Source organism: Macaca fascicularis, chromosome 10 (assembly GCF_037993035.2).
Source record: "Macaca fascicularis isolate 582-1 chromosome 10, T2T-MFA8v1.1".
NCBI lineage: Eukaryota > Metazoa > Chordata > Mammalia > Primates > Cercopithecidae > Macaca > Macaca fascicularis.
In genome coordinates, this window is record NC_088384.1 from 13,424,215 (window position 1) to 13,442,769 (window position 18,555).

At 50.9% G+C, this 18,555-nt stretch overlaps 1 protein-coding gene across 19 annotated transcripts in view; it reads left to right on the plus strand.

Moving 5' to 3' along the window:
* PLA2G6 (phospholipase A2 group VI) overlaps positions 1-18,555 on the plus strand; it is a 96,414-nt gene that overhangs the window by 16,908 nt on the left and 60,951 nt on the right. For 9 of the 19 annotated variants that reach the window (XR_012418739.1, XR_012418738.1, XR_012418740.1 and 6 more), the window contains exon 1: positions 7,130-7,302. The exons of 4 other annotated variants lie outside the window; for them this stretch is intronic. The gene's annotated coding sequence lies outside the window, so the exon portion shown is untranslated. Of the gene's footprint in view, positions 1-7,129; positions 7,303-18,555 lie in introns of those variants that run through there. 6 more of the 19 variants (XR_012418742.1, XM_065522125.2, XM_065522127.2 and 3 more) reach the window with 1 other exon arrangement.

Here is an 18,555-nt window from a genome sequence, read left to right on the forward strand (position 1 = left end):
TTTATCGTAACACAAACCTGGACTGTAATGAACCTATAGCTGTGATGATTACATGTGCTGCTGGTCAGACCATTATCTCTCAGCTGGATTTCTTTTTTCTTTCTTTTTCTTTTTTTTTTTTTTTTTTTTTTTTTGAGACGGAGTCTCGCTCTGTCGCCCAGGCTGGAGTGCAGTGGCGCAATCTCGGCTCACTGCAAGCTCCGCCTCCCGGGTTCACGCCATTCTCCTGCCTCAGCCTCCCGAGTAGCTGGGACTACAGGCGCCCGCCCCTGCGCCCGGCTAATTTTTTCTATTTTTAGTAGAGACGGGGTTTCACCATGGTCTCGATCTCCTGACCTTGTGATCCGCCCACCTCGGCCTCCCAAAGTGCTGGGATTACAGGCGTGAGCCACCACGCCCGGCCTTTTCTTTCTTTTTCTTTTCTTTTCTTTTTTCTTTTTTTTTTTGAGATGAAGTCTCACTCTGTTGCCCAGGCTGGCAGGCTGGAGTGCTGTGGCACTATCTCAGCTCACTGCAGTCTCTGCCTCCCGGGTTCAAGCAATTCTCTGCCTCAGCCTCCCGAGTAGCTGGGATTACAGGTGCCTGCCACCATGCCTGGGTAATTTTTGTATTTTTAGTAGAGATGGGGGCTTTCACCATCTTGGCCAGGTTGGTCTTGAACTCCTGACCTTGTGATCTGCTTGTCTCGGCCTCCCAAAGTGCTGGGATTACAGGCACGAGCCACCCTGCCTGGCTATGGATTTCTACGATAGCCTTCTCACTGGTCCCCCAGCCTCTGCCTTCCCTTACACTCTATTCTCACTGAACAGACATAAGCTGTTAAAGTGTAAATTAATTCTGGTCACTCCTCTGCTCAAAAACCTCTCATGGTTCCCTATTGCCCTGAGATTGAAAGCCAAAGTCTTTTTTTTTTTTTTTTTTTTTTTTGAGACGGAGTCTCGCTCTGTCACCCAGGCTGGAGTGCAGTGGCCGGATCTCAGCTCACTGCAAGCTCCGCCTCCCGGGTTCACGCCATTCTCCTGCCTCAGCCTCCCGAGTAGCTGGGACTACAGGCGCCCGCCACCTCGCCCGGCTAGTTTTTTGTATTTTTTTTTTAGTAGAGACGGGGTTTCACCGTGTTAACCAGGATGGTCTCGATCTCCCGACCTCGTGATCCGCCCGTCTCGGCCTCCCAAAGTGCTGGAATTACACGCTTGAGCCACCGCGCCCGGCCGAAAGCCAAAGTCTTTTTTTTTTTTTTTTGAGACGGAGTCTCGCTTTGTCGCCCAGGCTGGAGTGCAGTGGCCGGATCTCAGCTCACTGCAAGCTCCGCTTCCCGGGTTTACGCCATTCTCCTGCCTCAGCCTCCCGAGTAGCTGGGACTACAGGCGCCCACCACCTCGCCCGGCTAGTTTTTTTTGTATTTTTAGTAGAGATGGGGTTTCACCATATTAGCCAGGATGGTCTCGATCTCCTGACCTCGTGATCCGCCCGTCTCGGCCTCCCAAAGTGCTGGGATTACAGGCTTGAGCCACCGCGCCCGGCCAAGCCAAAGTCTTAAAACGGTTTCCAATGTCCTACAAGTTCTACTCCCAATATCCTTTTAACCTCAACGTTATTGCCTACTACACCCACACGGGCTCTCTGTACTCCAATACAAAGCTATGATAGCCTCCTTGCTTTTCCTCTTAAAACAAGCCAGGCGGGCTTCTGCCTCAGGGCCTTTGTTCTTGCTCCATCTGGAACACTCTTTTCCTGGTTGTCCACATAGCTCACTCCTTCGCCTCCATCAGGTCTTTATTTAATTATCTTCCTTCTAACGTTTTTCCTGGCCAGTCTAGTTAAAACTGCAACGCTCCCGGGTCTCTCCTTCCTGTGTTTACTCCCCAGCACTCCTCACCCCCTAACTCACTACGTATTCCCCCAACTTTTTGTTTTGTTTTGTTTTGAGGCAGAGTCTCCTTCTGTCGCCCAGGCTGGAGTGCAATGTCAAGATCTTGGCTCATTGCAACCTCCGCTTTCTGGGTTCAAGCTATTCTCCTGCCTCAGCCTCCCACGTAGCTGGGATTACAGGTGCCAGCTGCCATGCCCAGCTAATTTTTATATTTTTAGTAGAGATGGGGTTTCACCATGTTGGCCAGGCTGGTCTTGAACTCCTGACCTCAAGTGATCCACCTGCCTCAGCCTCCCAAAGTGCTGAGATTACAGGCATGAGCCACCGTGCCCAGCCTCCTCCAACTTTTTAATTATAAAAATGTTCAGGGAGTCTGGGCATGGTGGCTCACGCCTGTAATCCCAGCACTCTGGGAGGCCGAGGTGGGCAGATCACGAGGTCAGAAGATCGAGACCATCCTGGCTAACACAATGAAATCCCGTCTCCACTAAAAAATACAAAAAATTAGCTGGGTGTGGTGGCGGGTGCCTGTAGTCCCAGCTACTCAGGAGGCTGAGGCAGGAGAATGACGTCAACCCGGGAGGCAGAGCTTGCAGTGAGCTGAGATTGCGCCACTGCACTCCAGCCTAGGCGACAGAGCAAGACTCTGTCTCAAAAAAAAAAAAAAAAAAAAAAAATGTTCAGGCCAAGCACGGTGATTCATGCTTGTAATCCCAGCACTTTGGGAGGCTGAGGCAGGCAGAATGCTTGAGGCTAAGTGTTCGAGACCAGCCTAGACAACATGGCGAAAACCAGACTCTACCAAAAAAAAAAAAGTCATAGTGTCCTGAACCTGTAGTCCCAGCTACTCAGGACATTGAGATGGGAGGATCACTTGAGCCCAGGAGGCAGAGGTTGCAGTCAGCCAAGATCACCCCATTGCACTCCAGCTTGGGTGACAGAGCCAGACCTGGTCTCAAAAAAAAAGTTCACACAGATAATGGAGGGACTAGTGCAAGTGCAAAGGTATTCAAATACACAAGCACAGATCCCACAGTTAAGGTGCTTTGAATGTAACATGCTGACATGATGACACCTCACTCAAAGACATTAGCAAAACACACTCTCTGTTTCCTTCTCTATCTAGTTCATTCTGTGTCTTTCCCCACCAGGATGTGAGCAGCAAAAAGGCAGGGATTTTTGTCTATTTTGTTCAGTGCAGTTTCCTCAGCACCAAGAACATTGCCTGGCACATAATGAGTGCGCCTAGAGTTTGCAGAGAGAAAAGACGAAACAGGTGCTGATCCTGGTTCTGCCTCTCATTGACACCGGCGACTGGCACTGCCTCTCATTGGCAACTCTGGGGATAATTTTCCCTTGTGGAACCTCATTCTCTTCAACTACAAAGTGGGGATGACAGTACTACATCACAGGGCTGTTGCAAGGATCAAAAAGTAAGAGGTCGGCTGGGGGCGGTGGCTCACACCTGTAATCCCAGTACTTTGGGAGGCCGAGGCAGGTGGATCCCCTGAGGTCAGGAGTTTGAGACCAGCCTGGCCAACATGATGAAACTCCGTCTTTACTAGAAATACAAAAATTAGCCAGGCGTGGGGGCGCACGCCTGTAATTCCAGCTACTTGGGAGGCTGAGGCAGGAGAATTGGTTAGAACCCGGGAGGTGGAGGTTGCAGTGAACCGAGATCACGCCACTGCGCTCCAGCCTGGGGGGCAGAGCGAGACTGTTTCAAAAAAAAAAAAAAAAAAAGTAAAAGGTGTAACATTGCACCCGTAGCATGTTAGTTAGATTTCCACGTAGCTCCTTGAAGGAAGGGACTAGTCTAGTCTGACCCTCTGTGCTCTGGGCTTAGAGGGCAGATGCCCTCCCTGATGCATGGGAGGAGCCTAGCGCAGCATCTCAGGAGAAGTTACTTTGACTTTAACTGCTAGCAGCTCCGCTAGCTCTACAGAACCCACTCCCTCGTGCTTACTTGCCCCATCCCTTTACTTGCTCATTCAGTGCTATCTAATAAACCCCTCCATTCCATCTTTTGATTTATCTACTCATTAAATAGTTTCAACCAGAAATACCTAGGGAAGGGATACTTAACTTCATCAGGTACTGAGATTCTATTTTGTGAATGTCTTCTGTGGATCTTTGTTTCCAACAATTGATCCAGCCTCCCTTGGCCTTTTCTGAATTTTATTATCTATTTTATTTATTTATTTATTTATTTATTTATTTATTTATTTAGACGGGGTCTTGCTCCGTCACCCAGGCTGGAGTGCAGTGGCGCGATCTCGGCTCACTGCAACCTCCGCCTCCTGGGTTCAAGTGATTCTCCTGCCTCAGCCTCCTAAGTGGCTGGGATTACAGGCGCATGCCACTGTGCCTGGCTAATTTTTTTGTATTTTTAGTAGAGGCAGGGTTTCACCATGTTAGCCAGGATGGTCTTGATCTCCTGACCCCGTGATCCACGTGTCTCGGCCTCCCAAAGTGTTGGGATTACAGGTGTAAGTCACCGCACCTGGTCTATTTATTTTTTGAGACGGAGTCTCACTCTGTCACCCAGGCTGGAGTGCAGTGGTGTGATCTTGGTTCACTGCAATCTCCACCTCCTGGATTCAAGCAATTCTCCTGCCTCAGCCTCTCCAGTAGCTGGAATTACAGGTGCCTGCCACCACGCCCGGCTAACTTTTTTGTATTTTTTGTAGAGAGGGGGTTTCACCATGTTGGTCAGGATGGTCTCGAACTCCTGACCTCAGGTAATCCATCCGCCTCAGCCTCCCAAAGTGTTGGGATTATAGGCATGAGCCACCGCGCCCGGCCCTTTTCTGCATTTCAGATTCACCTGTGTGTCTGCATTTCCAAATGTGCTTTGCAAAATCCTGAATGCAAAGGTGGGTGTTTGTTGAAGAATGGGACACCGCATGTTGCCCCTGTGGTTTTTCTCAGGAAAGATTGCTTGGCAGTGGGTGGAATGCATGGCCTTTTTTGCAAGCTCCTTGATAACCATCACTCTAACTTTGCTTGTTTGGGGTGTGGAGGGCAAGATATTTTCATTGGGAATTCTGAGTCTTTATCCTTTTCTCTCCACTTCAAGCTGAAACTCTTTTTTCTTTTCTTTTTTTTTTTAGACATGGTCTCGCTCTGTCGCCCAGGCTGGAGTGCAAGCAATCTTGGCTCACTACATCCTCGACCCCCCGGCCTCCCCTGCACACTAGCTGGGAACAGAGCCAGGCACCACCACACCTGGATAATTTTTGTATTTTTTGTAAAGACGAGGTTTCTCCATGTTGCACAAGCTGGTCTTGAACTCTTGAGCTCAAGTGATCCACTCACCTTGGCCTCCCAAAGTGTTGGGATTACAGGCGTGAGCCACTGTGCGCAGTCAAGCTGAAACTCTTAAGCAAATTTTAAATCTTACTTTAAGTAACACTTTCCTCACCTGTAAAATGGGGACAGGAGGAGATGATGGAAGTGAAGTCACTTTGTAACTGGTGAAGCTCTGTACAGATATTAGTTAAGATGGTTAATTTCATTAACCTGTGAAGATTCTTAACTAAATCTTGAGCAATTTGCATTGGCTGCCCTACCTAGGCACTAATATCTTTAGAAGGACTGAGGAGGAAACACACTTTTATTTTGTTTTGGAGACAGGCTGGAGTACAGTGGTGTGATCTTGGCTCACTGCAACTTCTTCCTCCCGGGTTCAAGCGATTCTCCTGCCTCAGCCTCCGGAGCAGCTGGGATTACAGACTATGGCCAGCACACCCAGCTAATTATGGGGTTTCACCATGTTGGTTAGGCTGGTCTCAAACTCCTGACCTCAAGTGATCCACCCGCCTCAGCCTCCTGAACTGCTGGGATTATAGGTGTGATCCACTGCACCTGGCCTACACACTTTTTTTCACAAGAATAATACCAGCAACTATACTTCCCACATAAATGGAGAGCAGTCTGGCAGATTCCTCTAGACCTAGGGTTGGGTGATTATTAGGGAAAGAAAAGGTCCAACCAAACCGGTGGGCTGAAGAGAGGAGACATGACCTGCTCAGTCCGAAGCAGATGTGTGACTGAAGTCTAGTCTCCTGGCTTCTCTGCAACATACCTCATTATCGGCATTATTCACCCTAACAACTGCTATTTATTGAAATCCCACTATGTGCACGAATGGGGACTAATTTACTTCTAGATGTCACAACAACCTTGTATTACTGTGCCCACTTCTTGGATGATGGGTCTGAGGTTCACAGAGATCATTTGCCCAAGTTCCTACTGAAAGTGCTGAGGTATTTCCTGAGACTGGCTCAGGGCGTGTTACCAGACAACAATGCATACATTTTTAGCACGATACTTAGTATATTTTACTTACGTTAAAAATTTAGGAGCCAGGGGTGGTGGTTCACGCCTGTAATCCCAGGACTTTGGGAGAATGAAGTGGGCGGATCACTTGAGGTCAGGAGTTCGAGACCAGCCTGGGCAACATGGTGAAACCCCTTCTCTACTAAAAATACAAAAAATTAGCTGGGCATAGTGGCGGGCGCCTGTAATCCCAGCTATGCGGGAGGCTGAGGCAAGAGAACCGCTTGAATCCGGGAGGCTGAGGTTGCAGTGAGCCGAGATCGTGCCACTTCCAACCTGGAAGACACAGCGAGACTCTGTCTCAAAAAAAAAAAAAAAAAAAAAAAAAAAGACATATGTGGTAATTCCCCTAGGGAGTTTGGCCTTAGTTGTGAAAAATAAAAAAGCTATGCTCAATTTCTGTTCTATCGGAAAAAAAAGTATTGGCCGTTTAGCTGAAATTCAAATGTAACTGAACATCCCGTATTTTTTATATGCTACATCTGCCAACCCTGGCTTGAGGCTACCTGGCAAAAATCAAAACAGGTTCCTCCTTGTTATGCCCTATGCCTCTGTTGCCTTTATTTTTATCTTTACGAGCAATCATTAACAGTAACTTCAGACTCCAGGTTCTGGCCGCTTTAGGAGGCGGAGAGCGGACTAGGGTGAGACTCCTGGTCCTCATCAACTTGACTGCCAAGGAGCCGTCACGTGCACCTTCCGCCCCGCACAGACATGGCCGCGTCTCGCCGCCGAGGATTGGCTCCCGCCGAAAGCTCGTCCTCCCTCGGCTAAGGGAGCCCCTTCCATTGGGCAGTTAAAAAAATGGCGGACCCCCGCCTCCCGCCGTCCTCGGGCATGGGGGCGGAGCCTAGAGGAGGCCTGGGGCAGGGCCACCAGTGATTGGTGGAGAGCCGTGGTCAGGCCATCACGTGTCGAGGCCGGTTTGTTTGCGGAAGTGGGAGGAAGTAGAAGTGCTGAGTAAGCCGAGGTGAGTGACCTCGCAGGTGGGCGGGGCCTGGGGTACCTTCCCCAACTTCCTCCGCGCCACGGACTGCTACATCTCCGCCGGACCCCCTGTGGATCTTCCTCGTGTCTCCGATTCTGAGGCATGTCCTACATTGACTCTTATGTGACTCCCTGAGTGCCCCCACCTTCCATCTTTTCATCCCCCAGCGTCCCCAACTCCCATCCCGAGACCGCCCGTGTCTCATCTCGAACTTGTGGACTCCAGGGACCCCAGCTTCGACCCTGAGTTCCTTCCCTGTACTCCAGTCTCCTCCGTGTGTCTCCCTCGATATTCCTAACTTCCCGAGTCATTCCATCTCTCCTCTTTCCCTGACTCTCAGTGCCTCTTTAGGCCCCATTGGTCGTCCTCATTTTCCTTTGTGTGCTCCTCTAAGTGCTCCCCAGTTCACTTGATTCCCCGCTTCACCTCCTTTTCCACCTTTCGTGGTGCATCTACCCATTTCTCACTCCCTGCTTCTCCTGCCTTTCCTCCCTGCCTTTCCTCTCTCGCGTGCCTGCAGACCTGCCCCCGACATGCTCCCTCCTTCCCCTCAGCCTGGCCACCCCAGAGTCTCCCACCCCCAATCCTGTGTCCACCTCCTGCTCCCACAGATGACTTGGAAGCTGGTGACAGGGAGCATGTGACCCGGGTGATCATGGGACTGGACCAGGAGCAAGCCCGTGGGTGTGGGACAGGGAGGGCACAGGGCAAGGGGACCTGTGGCCATATTTTTAATGGGCTACCCACATGACGCCAACATATACCTCCCCCTAGCTTCTGGGTCTTTCCCTCACCTGCCTCTTACCCGCCCAACAGGATGTCAGGCAGGTTTGGTTTGGCAACGTTGAGGCTCCACCCTTGGGCCGAATGCATTGTTTTTGAATGCATTGTTTTTGTTACAGTCTCTGCCTGGAGTTTAGCCTGTCCAAGTCTCAATTTCCTCATCTGTGACGGGGGATTGTACTTCCTGCCCTCATAAGGCTGCCATTAGTTTCAAAATTTGAATGAGAAAATGTAGAAGGTAAAGCTTTATAACCAGTATGGCCCTGTACAAATACATGACTTTACTGTTGGGTTGTAGGCAGGGTTGAAAGGAATGGAAAGGGAAAAGGGTAGAATGAGAAGACGAGGAGAGAAGGATGAGCAGAAGGTCCCTTGTCTTTCATTGTATCATTTGGCAATGTTTGTTGATCACCCCTTGTGAGTCAGGCTCTTCTGTGTATGTTCTCTTCACCGTTCATTCAGTCATCGTTTATCTAACAAATATTTATGAACTGTCTGATGTTCTAGGCTACCCTTGGTGTAGCCAATGGTATTCTCACTTCACATGAGAAAAAGAGGGCGAATGAGTTGCTTGAGATCACACTGATGAGGTTGAAGCTGGAATCTGACACCAGAGCCTGTGTGGTTGCCCTGATGTGTAAGGTTTTTGCCACTGTTGTCTCAGTGCTTAGGACACTTTTTCTCCCTTCCATGGGTTACTTTCTTGTTACATGACAGACTCCCCCGAAGGGAGTTCCCCTCTTACTCAGCAGATTGACATCACTAAGAGATACAGAAAGGAGAAATTTAAATACTCTGTGTGTGTGTATGTGTGTGTGTCTGCACACATCTGTTGGGTGTGTGTTGGGGGAAGTAGGTAGGCAACAGGTAAGGGGCCGTAGTGAAGAGTGTGTTACAAGCTTCACTTTGTAGAGGGTGGCTCCCTGGGAGAATATGTTCTGTGTCTTTCACAGTGGATTTTGATAGGGTCATGTCTTAAATGTCTCTTCTCATTTTCGGATGGTGATCTCATCCAGTCTTATTTCTTTAAGTGCCATCTCTATTCTGTCAACCCGCAAATTTATATCCCCAGTCCAGTCCAGACCTTTCCGTGGAATGACAGACTCAAATATCTAGTTGCTTACTCAGCACCTCAAACTTAGGCTTTTCAAACTTGAAGTATTTATTTATTTTTATTATTTTTTAATTTTTTGAGACAAAATCTCACTCTGTCACCCAGGCTGGAATGCAATGGCGCGATCTCGGCTCACTGCAACTCCCACCTGCTGATTCTCCTGCCTCAGCCTCCTGAGTAGATGGGATTACAAGCATGCGCCGTCATCATGCCCAACTAATTTTTGTATTTTTGTAGAGACAGGGTTTCACCATGTTGGCAGGCTGGTCTCGAACTCCTGACCTTAAGTGATCCGCCTGCCTTGGGCTCCCAAAGTCCTGGGATTACAGGAGTGAGCCACCGTGCCAGGCCTCAAACTTGGAGTTTAGAATTGAGCTCCTGTTAGTTCTGCTCTCCATCCCTGACCCTACCCTTCACCAAAACCTGTCCCTCCCACTGTCTTTCTCATCTTAGGAAATGGGAGTATTATTCATTCAGTTGCTCAGGTCAAAGCTGTGAGATTATCCTTGATGCCTCTCTGTTTCTTACCCCACACCCAGCCAGAGCAATCTTGTTAAAAAATGTTGTCTCTTTCAGTGGCCTCTCCTCTCATGGCACATGCCTGGCCCCCTGTTGCTTCTCTGATCTCACTGGCTTCCTTGCTTTTCCTGGAACTTGCTAAACATGTTCCAGCCCTAGGCCTTTTGCATGTGCTCTCTTTGCCTAGATATTCATATGACTTTCATCTCTCTCCATGAGGTATTGATTTAAGATCAATTTCTTGGTGAAGACTTCCCTCCTCGCCCTATCTAAAATTTCACTCTCCACCTCAGCACTTCTATCGCCATTCTCTGTTTTTTCTCTTCAATAGTTAATTGGCATCTAAAACCTTTGTATATATTTTACCTGTTAATCTTCTTTATTATTAGTAGCTCTGTCTAAAATATAAGTTCCAGGATGTCAGGGATTTTGTGGGGGGTTTTTGATTGATTGTTTGTTTTGGTTTTGAGACAGAGTCTCACTCTGTCACCCAGGCTGGAGTGCAGTGGTGTGATCTCGGCTCACTGCAGCCTCTGCCTCCTGGGTTCAAGTGATTCTCCCACCTCAATCTCCCAGGAAGCTGGAATTACAGGCGCACGCCACCACACCCAGCTAATTTTTGTGTTTTTTGGTAGAGATGGGGTTTCACTATGTTGGCCAGGCTGGTCTTGAACTCCTGACCTCAAGTGATCCACCCTCCTCAGCCTCCCAAACTTCTGGGATTACAGATGTGAGCCACTACACCCGGCCGTGTTCTGTTTTAAGACAGGGTCTCGCTGTCGCCCAGGCTGGATTGCAGTGACACAATCACAGCTCACTGTAGCCTCGACCTCCTGGACTTAAGCAGTCCTCCCACCTCGGCCACCTTAGTAGCTGGGACTTACAGGCATGAGAGACACCATGCCTGGGTAATTTTTAAATTTTTGTAGAGATGAGGTCTCGCTCTATTACCCAGACTGGTCTCAAAGTCTTGAGCTTAAGTGATCCTCCTTCCTCAGCCTCCTAAAGTGCTGGGATTATAGGAGTGAACTACTGTGCCAGACCAGTCTGTTTTGTTTACGGTTGTATCCTCAGCGGTTAGAACAATGCCTGCCACAATCCATCTCAGTAAATATTTGTGGAGTGAGTCATAACATGGGCCACACTGTACCGTGCCACCAGCCCAAAGATCTCTTAAAGTCACCCCTGTCTCATGTGCTTGGGAGCTCCAGTGACAGTTTTGGGGCAGTTTGCTCCCAGCTGTGGTGCAGCCAAGCTGAGTGAATGAAAGAGATGCTTTTTCCTTTTGTGAGAGGACACTTTGCTCTGGCTCACGTGAGCAGCAGTGCATTTGAGACAAGCCTTTTGGAATCCAAGAGCCTGTAGAGCAAGCCTCGCTCAGCCACTTTCTTTTAGCTTTCTCCTGAAGGCAGTTTGAAGATTAAGAGCCTGATGCTCCGGATTCCGGCTAATTGGGTTCAGATCCTGGCAGATTGTGTAACCTGTGTCCCAGTTTCCTGTGTAATGTGGAGAGGCCTGGACCTTTTCTTACAGGTGTTTGGAGGGTTAAATGTAGCAATTCGGCCGGGTGCAGTGGCTCACACCTGTAATCCCAGCACTTTGGGAGGTGGAGGTGGGTGGATCACCTGAGGTCAAGAGTTCAAGACCAGCCTGGTTAACATGGTGAAACTCTGTTTCTACTAAAAATACAAAAAATTAGCCAGGCATGGTGGCGCGAGCCTGTAATCCCAGCTACTCTGGAGGCTGAGGCAGGAGAATTGCTTGAACCCGGGAGGCAGAGGTTGCACTGAGCCAGGATCGTGCCATTGCACTCCAACTTGGGTAACAAGAGCGAAACTCCGTCTCAGAAAAAAAAAAAAGTGGCAATTCACCTGAACCAGTGCTGAGGCATCTAGTGCCCTGTGGGTGCTGGGCAGCATCTGGTGCCCTGTGGGTGCTGGGCAACCAGTGCTGATGGGGTGTGAGGGGATGGGATCAAGCCCTTTTCCACTCGCTACTAACTGAGGGAAGAGGCTGGAGTGAGCTGGGGTCAGAGGGAACATTTGCGGGGATATTTGCTGGGAGGCTGCCTTGGATGTCCAGAGGCTCAGATGGGAGCTGACATGACCCGTGTGTTCCTTCAGTGTTTTCCCACCCACGGATTGAGCACCTGGTGTGTGGCCAGCCCTTTGCCTAGTGCTGTTCAAGAGTCAGAGGACCCAGGCAGGCACCCGGCCCCCGCCACCTGCCACCCCATTTCCTCTCTCGGGGCCTCGATTTCCCCACATGCCAAACAGGGAGAATGATCGCACCTTCCTTGTTTCTTTTTTTCTCTTTTTTTGAGATGGAGTCTCACTCTGTCATCCAAGCTTTAGTGCAGTGGCGTGATCTCGGCTCACTGCAGCCTCTGCCTCTCAGGTTCAAGGATTCTCCTGTTTCAGCCTCCCAAATAGCTGTGATTATAGGCACCCATCACCACGCCAGGCTAATTTTTTTTTTTTTTTGTATTTTTAGTAGAGACGGGGTTTCTTTCTCACCACATTGGCCAGGCTGGTCTTGAACTCCTGACCTCAGGTGATCTGCCCGTCTCGCCCTCCCAAATTGTTGGGATTACAGGTGTGCACCCGGCTGCACCTTCCCTGTTTCTTTGTGAGCTTGGAGGTAGATAACAAGCGTGAAACCCTTTGCCAACCGTGAAGCATGGTGGCCTTGTGAGAGGCCGGAGGCTAGTGTGTGATGGCATGCCCACATGCTGGGTGGCACAGATGGTGGGAGCTGCAGGAAGGAAGTCAGGGCAGCTTGGCACTCTGAGCAGACCCTGAGTTTTCGGCCTGCTCTGTCTTGACTGGGTGGGAGGAGGGTGCTCAGGAGGGTGTCACTGCTGCCAGGTTCTGCTGCCAGGACCATCCAGCAGTTGTTCCAATCATGGGACATCCTGTCGTCAGCAGCTGGGGCTCGTGAGGCCTGATTTCCACCTTGGGCAGTTGTGTGTGTGCTCCCGGAATCCCCCACGTGGCCAAGCCGTGAGGTCTGCTTCCTGGCCTGCTGCCTGTGGGTTCCTGTCACGCACCTCTTGGGCAGCTGTCCGGCTCCTTTGCTCTCAGCTTAGTCAAGAAGGAAGCAGAAGGCTTGGAGCCTTTCCTGCTTGCACTAGGAGTGAGCTCAGCCTAAGCACCCTGACTATATATAAAGCTGAACTTTCCAGGCTGAAGCCTGGGGAGGGATTAGTCCGATCACTTAGGGCCACTCCTGAAGCAGTGCAGGTGCTGGATACAGGTTCTCCCAGGGGAGCCTGTAGCCACTGGTGGGATTTGAGCACGATATTTCCATATCCATTGTGGAGAGGAGCCTGGCAGCTCAGAGTGGGTGGGAACAGTGTGTGATCCCTGTTATCACCTTCAAGGGAATAAAGTGTGTCCAGGGGCTTCAGAGGTGCTGGCCCCGTGGGCTTGTAATTGGGTCCTTCATTCATTCTCACTCATTCATTCACCAAACATTTATTAAACACCCACTGTGGGGAACATCATGCTAGGTGCTTAGGGAAACAAATCAAAGCGGGTGGGGTGGGCAGCCCAAGCCAACAGATGCACCCCCATTCTCACATGGTGTATGTTCCTGTGGGCTGGCCCCTGGGTGGTGTGGGGTGCTGGGGAGAAGGGGCAGGCACACCAGGCTGCAGGGCGGAGGGGCAGGTATGAATTTTCAGAGGAGATGGCACCTGAGCTGAATTTTGATGGACAAGAACAGATTTATTCATTTGTCCTTTATGGAGCACACACTCGGGTTAAGAAAGCGGGGAGGACGGACTAAGCCGATGGCGCGTATGTGCGGTACCCCCCGGTGCACTGAGACGTGACTTTGACGTGTTCTGGGAGGATCGATGGTGCGGCGTGGCTGGAGTAGAGGTGAGGGATGAGCTGGAGGGGTGAGTTGGGCCAGCTCTCCTGGATACTGGAGTCTGGGCTTTCCCTGGGAGGTCATGGGGCGCCACTGGCCAGGGTCAGCAGGGAGACCTGCAGCGGGATTTGCATCGTACAGTGGGCATGGAGGGGTGTCAGGCTGGGTCAGGTACCATGCAGGCTGGAAGGGAGCTCTGGTGCTCTGAGCATTCAGAGCGGGCAGCTGGGCCGTGAAGGATGAGCAGGGGCTCCAGCAGGAACGGGAGAGAGCCTTCCAGGGAGGACGCAAGCGCAGGCCCCTTTCCCTCCAGAAAAGCGGTTTTCACACAGACCTTCCAAAGGGGAGGAGAGGGGACTGCCCAGGCCTGGCGGCTGCAGAAGACAGCAACCACCAGAGGGCAGGGACCGCTCCTCTCGTGCCTGAGACCTGCCCAGGGGCCTTCAGGGAATTCGTGGCTGAGGAGGAACCAGATTTTTGGGACTGACTTCTCCCTCACCACCCGCTGTGAGCAAGCCTCTTGGTCCCTGTCCTCTACTGCACTTCTTCTGGGGCTTGGCTCCTCATCGTAAGAGGAGCTTCCCTGGGCATGACTAGGGGCATGACTGACATAGCACCCGCTGGACAAGTGACTCCGGGTGACCTGTATTCACACTGATCACAGCACTAACCGCGGCCCCTCCTCTCGGCACATTCCCCTCTCCAGCCATCCAGTCCCCATGAAAATACTCACTGTTCGTGGGTGGGCCAAGCAAGCCCCCGATCTCTGCCTTCCCCCGTGTTCTGATCTGCTTCATCCGCTGTGAAGGCCTCTCGCCAAATCCCCCTGCTGGCAAACTCCTATTCTTCCTGGAAAATTCAGCTCAAAAGTCATCTCCTGTAGCAGTCCTTCCCCCAGGGGACTGTGCACTCAGCGAAACAGGGACTGGGCTTGGGTCTCTACAGTGACTATTTGTTTTATGAACCCAGGTAGTCACTTCCAGGGAACTCATCAGAGATTCTCCCATTGACTCTAATCTCCCTCTGTTCCCACTCAAGGTTTTTTGTTTCTTTGTTTGTTTTTCTTTTTTGGTGGACATCAGCTTTAATTTGTCCTTTGTTTTGTTTTGTTTTTGAGACAAGGTCTTGCTCTGTTGCCCAGGCTGGAGTGCAGTGGTACAATCTTGGCTCACTGTAGTCTCGACCTCCTGGGCTCAAGTGATCCTCTCGCCTTAGCCTCCCGAGTAGCTGGGGCCACAGGTGCCCACCACCATGCCCAGCTAATTTTATTTTATATTTTGTAGAGACAGGGTCTCGCCATGTGGCCCAGGCCAATCTCAAACTCCTGGACTCAAGTGATCCGCCTGCCTCAGCCTCCCAAAGTGCTGGGATTACAGACGTGAGCCACTGTGCCCTACCTTGATTTGCCCTTTGAACATGTACAATTGGGGGCCTCTCTGGGCCTCAGTTTCTTGATCTCTGAGATGGGATAATAATACTTGTTCCTCCCGCCCTTCAGCTCCTCCAGGGGAGCCTCACACCAGCACACTCTCTGTCAGTCTTCCCTGAATGAACCCAGCAGGCGAGCTTGGTTTTGACAGGGGATGGGTGAGCAGAGATAAGGAAAAAGGCCAGAAATATCTGACTTCCCTTGAGGGGGGGACCAAAATTGGTACCTGGAAATTGCCTGGCTTGGACAGGCAGAATTGTCACTGTCAACCCCCACCACCAAAGGTCTTGGGTCTTTGTCTTTCTGCTTGTGGTGTTTGAGAGAGCTGCTTGACGCAGCCGAGGTGGGGTCTGTGTCAGGTGACCCGGGCATCCTGGGGGTGCAGGGAGAAGCCCAGGTGAGGAGCAGGAGGGGCCGGTCATCAGTAGGGAAAAGTGATTGTCTACCCCACGGGAAGGTCAAGGGTAGGAGGCTGTGAGAAGCCAGGGGGAGAGACAAAGTGAGGCATGATTGCCCCCCAGCATCCCCCTCTTGCAGCTGTGCTGGGAAGAGCTTGGGCTCCGGGGTCCGGGTGGCGGGGACAGAAGGAAGCACGTGTGAGCACTTTCTCCCTGCTGGCCGCCTTCCTGGTTGGCAATGCCGTGAGTGTTCCAGGATGTGGCCCCGTGGCTGTCATTTCCTTTCTTCCACCTAGTGATAACAATGGCCACTGTTTGTGTGCCCACGGTCGGCCTGTGTCCCAGACACCTTCCCTCCATTGCGTCATCTCGTCCTCCCGCCAACCCTGAAGGCTGGATGCCAGCCAGGCCTGTCCTTTCTTTTTTTTATTTTTTATTTTTATTATTATTTTTTTGAGACGGAGTCTCACGCTGTTGCCCAGGCTGGAGTGCAGTGGTGCGATCTCGGCTCACTGCAAGCTCCGCCTCCCGGGTTCCCGCCATTCTCCTGCCTCAGCCTCCTGAGTAGCTGGGACTACAGGCGCCCACCACCGCGTCCAGCTAATTTTTTTTTGTATTTTTAGTAGAGACGGGGTTTCACTGTGGTCTCGATCTCCTGACCTTGTGATCCGCCCGCCTCGGCCTCCCAAAGTGCTGGAATTACAGGCTTGAGCCACCGCGCCCGGCCCAGGCCTGTCCTTTCTGTGGCCACACACTGCTGTGGGTGTGTGGGAGGCATCCCCCAGCCCCAGGCCCTGGTGGTGGGGACGCAGGCTGGGGCATTGAGGAAGGAGGCTCTGTGGGGGTGTGGAATCTTTCTTTGATTTCACTGCACCCCTGTTGGCTTTCTCCCTTAACCTGAGGCTCGTGGGTGCTGGATGCTCTTGACTCTGCCTTTCCTGGGAGCACCCCTCCAGGTCTCTGCAGGCCCATCCTCGGGGGCGCCTCTCTGCCGCTCTTCCAGGCCAGGCCTGACCCCCATGGGTCCCCATCTTCCCGGCTGCAGCCCCCAGAGGCTCAGCCTACACTGTTACTTCCTTTGAAAGCTATAATCGCTTTACATAGCATCTGGAAAATAAGGAAAAGGAAAAAAAAAAAAAAAAGCCCATAAACCCAGCACCCTCATCTACTCAATGGCATGTTTTCTGTCAGTCTATCTTGGTTTGTTTTCTATCAGTCTTTGTTTTTTCTATGCATAATATTTACTCGGTTAAATTTTTGTTTTGACAAACTTTCTGTGAGCCAAGCTTGTGGACGGAGATGAAAAGACGAGCAGCTGCCTTTGAGAAACTTAGACTCTGGGCCAGCCCAGCTGGGCGCCAGCTTTCACTGCTCCACCCACTAGCTGGGTGACCCTGGGCCCGTGAGTTTACCCCTCCGTTCTTTGGTGTTCTCGTATGTAAAATGAGGATAATAATAGTAACCAGTTCATAGAGGGGTTGTGCAGACAAAATGATTAATGTACAGAAAGCTTTCAGGATGGTGCCAGAAAGATGCACCGGAGTGTTTGGTAGGAGGATGACGAAGCTTACAGTCTGGCAGGAGGGGCAGTTGTAACGTGCTGGGGTGTAATAGTACAGATGTGTTTAAAGTGAGGGAGAGCCCAGAGCAAGGAGAGAGAACCTGGCGTCTGGCGATGGTGTATCAAGAACATTTTAGGCCAGGCACGGTGACTCACACCCGTAATCCCAACACTTTGAGAGGCCGAGGCAGGCAGACTGCTTGAACCCAGGCATTCAAGACCAGCGTGAGCAACATGGTGAGACCCTGTCTTTATAAATTTTTTTTTTTTTCTGAGACAGAGTCTTCACTCTGTCACCCAGGTTGGAGTGCAGTGTGCTGTCTCAGCTCACTGCAACCTCCACCTCCTGGGCTCAAGCGATTCTCCTGCCTCAGCCTTCCAAGTAGCTGGGATTATAGGTGTCCACCACCATGCCCAGCTAATTTTTTTGCATTTTTAGTAGAGACAGAGTTTCACCATGTTGGTCAGGCTGGTCTCAAATTCCTGACCTCAAGTGATCCGCCCGCCTCAGCCTCCCACAGTGCTGGGATTACAGGCATGAGCCACCATGCCTAGCCTCTATAAAATTTTTTTTGAAGAAATTACCTAGGCATGGTGGTTGGTACACACCTGTAGTCCTAGCTACTCAGGAGGCTGAGGTGGAAGGAGGTAGAGGCTGCAGTGAGCCATGATTGAGCCACTGTACTCCAGCCTGGGCAACAGAGCCAGACACTGTTTCAGAACAACAACAACAAAAACATTTTTTTTTTTTTTTTTGAGATGAAGTCTTGCTCTGTCGCCCAGGCTGGAGTGCAGTGGCCGGATCTCAGCTCACTGCAAGCTCCGCCTCCCAGGTTTACGCCATTCTCCTGCCTCAGCCTCCCAAGTAGCTGGGACTACAGGCGCCCGCCACCACGCCCGGCTAGTTTTTTGTATTTTTTTAGTAGAGACGGGGTTTCACCGTGTTAGCCAGGATGGTCTTGATCTCCTGACCTCGTGATCCACCCGTCTCGGCCTCCCAAAGTGCTGGGATTACAGGCTTGAGCCACCGCGCCCAGCCAACAAAAACATTTTTAAGAAGGAGGTGAGAACCATGAGAACCAAGCTTGGATTTGAAGAAGGATCAGGGCTTTCTCAGACAGAAAAGGAGAGGAAGAACATTCCGGATAGACATCGAGAGATGTCACTGAGCCTTGTGACAGGACACTGCGAACTTTTCTTGAGTTGTTATAATCTTTTATTATTTTATTTTATTTTATTTTATTTTGAGACGGACTTTCGCTCTTGTTGCCCAGGCTGGAGTGCAATGGTACGATCTCGGCTCACCACACCCTCCGCCTCCCAGGTTCAAGTGATTCTCCTGCCTCAGCCTCCTGAGTAGCTGGGATTACAGGCATGCACCACCATGCCTGGCTAATTTTTTGTATTTTTAGTAGAGACAAGGTTTCTCCATGTTGGTCAGGCTGGTCTCAAACTCCTGACCTCAGATGATCCTCCTGAGTCGGCCTCCCAAAGTGCTGGGATTACAGGCGTGAGCCACCGCGCCTGGCAGCATAATTATTCTTACTGATCTTTTTTCCTTTTCGTGTGCCTCTTAGTGGACCCCTTGCTTTTGTCTTCCTTCTGTCCCCAGGGTTGATCCTGTGCTCAGCACATAGGCCAGGGAAGAATGTGGCTGTGACCCAGTGTTCACT